Genomic DNA, 7,681 nt, shown 5'->3' with positions numbered 1-7,681 from the left:
CCCTGCCCATTCATTTCTATGGGGCCATGCACATATCCCTATTTTTGTGGATCCATGACTTCAGCAAAGTATAGAACTGGTCCGTATTGTGTGTGAGAATTCCATTGTTATTGATGGGAGTGAGAAAAATGTGGAGTGCACATGGCAGATATTTTGTGGATTCGTGGTTTGCGGATCGAACTACAGATACAGTTAGGGTCCATTCACACGTTCGCAACTGTTTTGCGGTCCGCAAATTGCGTTTCCGCAAAACATGGATACCTGGTTCATTTTCTGTGGCACCAACATAATACATGTCAAAATTTTCCTTAAAAGGTTTCTCCTCTTTTCCTGTATCGATATCAGATCGACGGGGGCCCAACTGCAGGCACCCCCGCTGATCAGCTGTTTGAGGAGAACACAGCGTCGTCCCATTGAAGTGAATGGGTTGGAGCTGTAACCACATGGCTCGCAGTTGCGATGTCGACAGCGAGCAGGAAAATTGTAAAGAGGACACACCGCTGATCGGCAGAGGTGCCGGCAGTCAGGAGCCCGTCGATCTGCTATTGATAACCTATGCTGAGGATAAGTCATCAGTATAGGAATTGTGGACAATCCCTTCAAAGGTTTTCAGAGATTTTGATACTGATGACCTATCCTCTACGACATGGAGCGTATTGAAATCCGTAAGTATTCTGGCTCCGGATTACGCACAGATTTCTGATGATATACCATCAGTATTGCTTCAGGATATACTTACGTATTCTTTCCTCCCTGCATTTTTGATGCTCCGGTAGTATTTACGTATATCAAAACTCAGACATGCTACGGATTTCAAATACTGATGGAAATTATATGCCTGTGTGAATAGCTTTATTCATTAACATTAGCAGCGGATTCTGGTACATAAAATCTAAGCCACTGGGTCACTGTCACTAGTGGAGTACCTCAGGGGTCAGTATTGGGCCCTATTCTCTTCAATATATTTATGAATGATCTTGTAGAAGGCTTGCATAGTAAAATATCAATTTTCGCAGATGACACTAAACTGTGTAAAGTAATTAACACTGAAGAGGACAGTATACTACTACAGAGGGATCTGGATAGATTGGAGGCTTGGGCAGAGAAGTGGCAGATGAGGTTTAACACTGACAAATGTAAAGTTATGCACATGGGAAGGAATAATGCAAGTCACCCGTACATACTAAATGGTAAAACACTGGGTAACACTGACATGGAAAAGGACCTAGGAATTTTAATAAACAGCAAAAGCCAGTGTCAGGCAGCAGCTGCCAAGGCCAATAAGATAATGGGTTGCATCAAAAGGGGCATAGATGCCCGTGATGAGAACATAGTCCTACCACTTTACAAATCGCTAGTCAGACCACACATGGAGTACTGTTTACAGTTCTGGGCTCCTGTAAACAAGGCAGACATAGCAGAGCTGGAGAGGGTCCAGAGGAGGGCAACTAAAGTAATAACTGGAATGGGGCAACTACAGTACCCTGAAAGATTATCAACATTAGGGTTATTCACTTTATAAAAAAGACGATTGAGGGGAGATCTAATTACTATGTATACATACACTCACCTAAAGAATTATTAGGAACACCATAGTAATACGGTGTTGGACCCCCTTTTGCCTTCAGAACTGCCTTAAAGGGAACCTGTCACCAGGATTTTGTGCATAGAGCTGGGGACATGGGCTGCTAGATGGCCACTAGCTCATCTGCAATACCTAGTCCCCACAGCTCTCTGCGCTTTTATTGTGTTAAAAAACCTTTTTGATCCATATGCAAATGACCTGATATGAGTCCTGTGTCCGGAGATGAGTCAAGCGGAAAGGAGCCCAGCACCGCCCCGCGTCCTCCGAATCTCCTCCTTGCTGGCTGACGTCACAGAGCTGGAGCGCCGAAATCTCGCGATGCGCGAGCTAGCGCATGCCTAGTTCGTTCCCTGTGCTGATGCCAGCACAGGGAATGAACATGATGCCGACACTGCGCATGCGCTAGCTCGCGCATCGCGAGATTTCGGCGCTCCAGCTCTGTGACGTCAGCCAGCAAGGAGGAGATTCGGAGGACGCAGGGCGGTGCTGGGCTCCTTTCCGCTTGACTCATCTCCGGACACAGGACTCATATCAGGTCATTTGCATATTGATCAAAAAGGTTTTTTAACACAATAAAAGCGCAGAGAGCTGTGGGGACTGGGTATTGCAGATGAGCTAGTGGCCATCTAGCAGCCCATGTCCCCAGCTCTATGCACAAAATCCTGGTGACAGGTTCCTTTAACTCTACGTGGCATTGATTCAACAAGGTGCTGATAGCATTCTTTAGAAATGTTGGCCCATATTGATAGGATAGCATCTTGCAGTTGATGGAGATTTGAGGGATGCACATCCAGGGCACGAAGCTCCCGTTCCACCACATCCCAAAGATGCTCTATTGGGTTGAGATCTGGTGACTGTGGGGGCCATTTTAGTACAGTGAACTCATTGTCATGTTCAAGAAACCAATTTGAAATGATTTGAGCTTTGTGACATGGTGCATTATCCTGCTGGAAGTAGCCATCAGAGGATGGATACATGTTCTCATTCTGTTTACGCCAAATTCGAACTCTACCATTTGAATGTCTCAACAGAAATCGAGACTCATCAGACCAGGCAACATTTTTCCAGTCTTCAACAGTCCAATTTTGGTGAGCTCGTGCAAATTGTAGCCTCTTTTTCCTATTTGTAGTGGAGATGAGTGGTACCCGGTGGGGTCTTCTGCTGTTGTAGCCCATCCGCCTCAAGGTTGTGCGTGTTGTGGCTTCACAAATGCTTTGCTGCATACCTCGGTTGTAACGAGTGGTTATTTCAGTCAACGTTGCTCTTCTATCAGCTTGAATCAGTCGGCCCATTCTCCTATGACCTCTAGCATCCACAAGGCATTTTTGCCCACAGGACTGCCGCATACTGGATGTTTTTCCCTTTTCACACCATTCTTTGTAAACCCTAGAAATGGTTGTGCGTGAAAATCCCAGTAACTGAGCAGATTGTGAAATACTCAGACTGGCCCGTCTGGCACCAACAACCATGCCACGCTCAAAATGACTTAAATCACCTTTCTTTCCCATTCTGACATGCAGTTTGGAGTTCAGGAGATTGTCTTGACCAGGACCACCCCCCTAAATGCATTGAAGCAACTGCCATGTGATTGGTTGACTAGATAATTGCATTAATGAGAAATAGAACAGGTGTTCCTAATAATTCTTTAGGTGAGTGTATATCAGGGGTCAGTACAGAGATCTCTCCCTTCATCTATTTATCCCCAGGACTGTGACTGTGACGAGGGGACATCCTCTGCGTCTGAAGGAAAGAAGGTTTGTACACAAACATAGAAGAGGATTCTTTACGGTAAGAGCAGTGAGACTATGGAAATCTCTGCCTGAGGAGGTGGTGATGGTGAGTACAATAAAGGAATTCAAGAGGGGCCTGGATGTATTTCTGGAGCGTAATAATATTACAGGCTATGGCTACTAGAGAGGGGTCGTTGATCCAGGGAGTTATTCTGATTGCCTGATTGGAGTCGGGAAGGAATTGTCACGAACCGGCAGGACAGGTAATGAATCCTCTGGACCAGAGAGGCGATGGCGCGGGTTGTACTAGAGGACCGGTTCTAAGCAGTTACTGGTCTTCATCAGAGCCCGCCGCAAGGCGGGATGGATTTGCCGCGGCGGTAACTACCAGGTCGTGTCCCCTAGTAATAACTCGACCTCTCTGGCAGCTGATAAGGCGTGGTACACAGGGAGAAGGTAAGAGCGTAGTTGGACGTAGCAGCGGTCAGGGCAGGCGGCAAAGGTTCAAAGGCGAGTGGACGGTAGCAATGGGTACGGCAACAGGTAAGGCAAACTAACATCGTAGAGAACGCTTTCTCTGAGGCACAAGGCACAAAGATCCGGCAGAAGGCTGTGGGAGGAGAAGGTATAAATGGGCAGTGCACAGGTGCAGCCTAATTAAGTCAGCACTGCCTCTCACAACCTTAACCCTTAATAACCCCTTTGGACCAGGCACCAATCACTGGTGCACTGGTCCTTTGAATCTAAGAGTCCCGGCGCGCGCGCGCCCTAGAGAGCGAGGACGTACACGCCGAGACGCTGGAGTGCTGCCTGGGGGCATACGCTGTGAGCGCTCCGAGGCCAGCAGGGGACCCGGAGCGCTCAGCGTAACAGTACCCCCCCCCCCCCTTTGGTCTCCCTCCCTTTTTGGTACCGAAGAACTTGCGGATGAGACTGCGGTCCAGGATGTTCTCCTCCGGCTCCCATGACCTCTCCTCAGGACCGCAGCCCTCCCAGTCGACCAAAAAAAATCTTTTCCCCCGGGAGATCTTGGTCGCCAAGATCTCCTTGACAGAGAATATATCGGAGGTACCGGCGACAGGGGTGGGAGAAACAAGCTTGGGAGCAAAACGGTTAAAGACAGCAGGTTTAAGAAGGGAGACATGGAAGGAGTTATGGATTCGGAGGGAGGGAGGAAGATGGAGCTGATAAGAAACTTGATTAATACGACTCTTGATTTTATAGGGTCCCAAGAAACGAGGGCCCAACTTGTAACTTGGGACCCTAAATCGGATGTACCTAGAGGAGAGCCACACCTTGTCACCCGGGCGAAATTCCGGTGGAGATCTGCGTCTCTTGTCAGCTTGAACCTTCATACGGGCGGAAGCCCTGAGGAGAGCAGCGTGGGTTTCTCGCCAGATGGAGGAAAAATCCTGTACAAGACTGTCAACGGCAGGTACAGAAGAAGGAGTGGGAGACTGCGGCAGAGGTGGAAGAGGATGACGGCCAAAAACTACAAGGAAAGGAGACTTGTTAGAGGCAGAGGATTGTTTGTAGTTGTAGGAGAACTCCGCCCAGGGAAGTAGATCAGCCCAGTCGTCATGGCGTGAGGATACAAAGTGACGCAGATAGTCACCCAAAATCTGGTTCAACCGTTCTACTTGACCGTTAGACTGAGGATGGTACGAAGAAGAAAAGTCCAATTTGATCCCGAGCTGAGCACATAGAGCCCTCCAGAAATTGGAGACGAATTGTACCCCACGATCCGAGACAATATGTTTGGGAAGGCCATGGAGACGGACGATGTGTTGGAAAAATTGTTTGGCCAACATGGGTGCAGAGGGTAGACCGGGCAGGGGTACAAAGTGAGCCATCTTGGAGAAGCGATCCACCACGACCCAAATAACGGACTTGCCATGGGAGGAGGGAAGATCTGTAATAAAGTCCATGGCGATGTGAGACCAGGGAACTTCAGGAACAGGTAGAGGCAAGAGAAGACCCGCTGGTTTCTGGCGAGGCGATTTATCCCGGGCGCAAATCGTACAGGCCTGGACGAAGTCCGAGACATCTTTTTCCAGAGAAGACCACCAGTACCTTTGGGAGATTAGTTGGAGAGACATTAGCACCCCTGGATGACCGGCAAAAGGGGAGGCGTGGCCCCACTTGAGAATTCGCAGCCGCTGACATGGAGGTACGTAGGATTTGCCAGGAGAAAGAAGGCGCAGGTCCACGGGAGCGACTGTAATAAGGCGTTCTGGAGGGATAATATATCGAGGTGTTAACTCGTCGCCCACCACATCAGAGGAGCGAGACAGAGCATCTGCTCTAATGTTCTTACACGCCGGACGGAAATGGATCTCAAAGTTAAAGCGGGCGAAGAACAGAGACCAACGAGCCTGACGGGGATTTAATCTCTGAGCAGACTGGAGATAAGCCAGGTTCTTGTGGTCCGTGAAGATGTACACAGGATGTGTGGCGCCCTCGAGTAAATGTCTCCATTCCTCCAATGCCAATTTAATAGCCAGCAGTTCCCTGTCCCCAATGGAGTAATTTCTCTCTGCGGAAGAGAATGTTTTAGAAAAGAAGCCACAAGTTGAAGTCTTGCCCCGGGAAGACTTCTGGGTGAGGACAGCTCCGGCTCCCACCGAGGAGGCATCCACTTCAAGAGAGAAGGGCTTGGTGGAATCTGGTCTAGAGAGAACGGGTGCAGAGGCAAAGGCGGATTTCAGGGACTGGAAGGCTTCCTCGGCTTGGGAAGGCCAGGATTTGGGGTTAGCTCCTTTTCTAGTGAGGGCCACGATAGGAGCTACCAGAGTGGAATAATGAGGGATGAATTGCCTGTAGTAATTCGCAAAGCCCAGAAATCTTTGTATGGCTCGGAGACCAGAGGGACGTGGCCAATCCAGAACCGCCGAGAGTTTGACTGGGTCCATTTGAAGTCCTTGGGCTGAGATAATGTAACCCAGGAAAGGCAGGGAGGTCCGTTCAAAAAGACATTTTTCAAGTTTAGCGTACAGGCGATTTCACCTAAGACGAGTAAGAACTTGTTGCACATGGACCCCGTGTAGATCCAAATTGGAGGAAAAGATGAGGATATCATCCAGGTATACGACCACGCAGGTGTAAAGTAAGTCCCTGAAAATATCATTGACGAATTCCTGGAAGACAGCAGGTGCATTGCAGAGGCCGAAGGGCATCACCAAATACTCGAAATGGCCGTCCCTTGTGTTAAAGGCGGTCTTTCATTTGTCTCCCTCACGGATACGGATCAGATTATAGGCCCCTCGAAGGTCCAATTTAGTGAAGATCTTAGCCCCTCGGAGACGATCAAATAGCTCAGAGATTAACGGTTCTTGATGGTAATTTTATTAAGACCTCTGTAGTCAATGCAGGGGCGGAGGGAGCCGTCTTTTTTAGTCACGAAGAAAAAACCAGCCCCAGCAGGAGAAGAAGATTTTCTTATGAATCCTCTCTGTAGGTTCTCACGTATATAGTCGGACATGGCAAGAGTCTCAGGAGGTGAGAGAGGATAAATTCTGCCCCGAGGTGGAGTAGAACTGAGTATCAGATCGATCGGGCAATCATAGGATCGGTGAGGAGGAAGAACCTCAGCTTGTTTCTTGCAGAAGACATCCGTGAAGGAATGGTATGGCTTGGGCAGCCCAGAAGGCGGAGAAACTTGCGGGTTCTGTTTGACCAGAGCAGGCTTGAGACAGCGGTCCGAACAGAAGGAGCCCCAACGCAGGATCTCACCGGTGGACCAATTCAGGACAGGGCTATGACGTTGAAGCCACGGCAGACCCAGGAGGAGTTCGGAGGAACAGAAGGGAAGGACAAAGAATTCTATAGTCTCGGTATGAAATATTCCGATGTCCATCTGCAGAGGCTGGGTACGGAACTGCACGGTGGCTGAGAGTCTCTCACCGTTAACAGTAGAAATGAAAAACTGCTTGGGTAGATGGATTACTGGAATACGGTATTTGTCAACCAAGAAGGCGTGAATGAAGTTGCCAGCTGAACCGGAATCCAAGAAGGCGGCTGCGGAGAAAGAGGACTTGGAAGAGATGATCAACTGCACGGGTATGATGAGACGTGGAGAGGAAGAATCCACACCTAGCAACGCCTCTCCCACGCTTACTAGGTGCGAGCGTTTCCCGAACGCGGTGGACAGAGAGGACAATCTCTAAGGAAGTGCTCGGTACTGGCACAGTACAGACACAGGTTCTCGTTTCTGCGGCGGCTTCGTTCTTGCGAAGTCAAGGGTGACCGATCCACCTGCATGGCTTCCACGGCGGAAAACCCAGTAGCGGGTTTAGGTGGATGCGGAAAAACGGGAGCCAGACGAGGAAAGCGTCTAGGACGAGCTTTTTCCTTTTCAAGGAGGAGT

This window comes from Bufo bufo, chromosome 6, assembly GCF_905171765.1.
Source record: "Bufo bufo chromosome 6, aBufBuf1.1, whole genome shotgun sequence".
Lineage (NCBI taxonomy): Eukaryota > Metazoa > Chordata > Amphibia > Anura > Bufonidae > Bufo > Bufo bufo.
Note: the sequence above shows the minus strand (reverse complement) of the source record.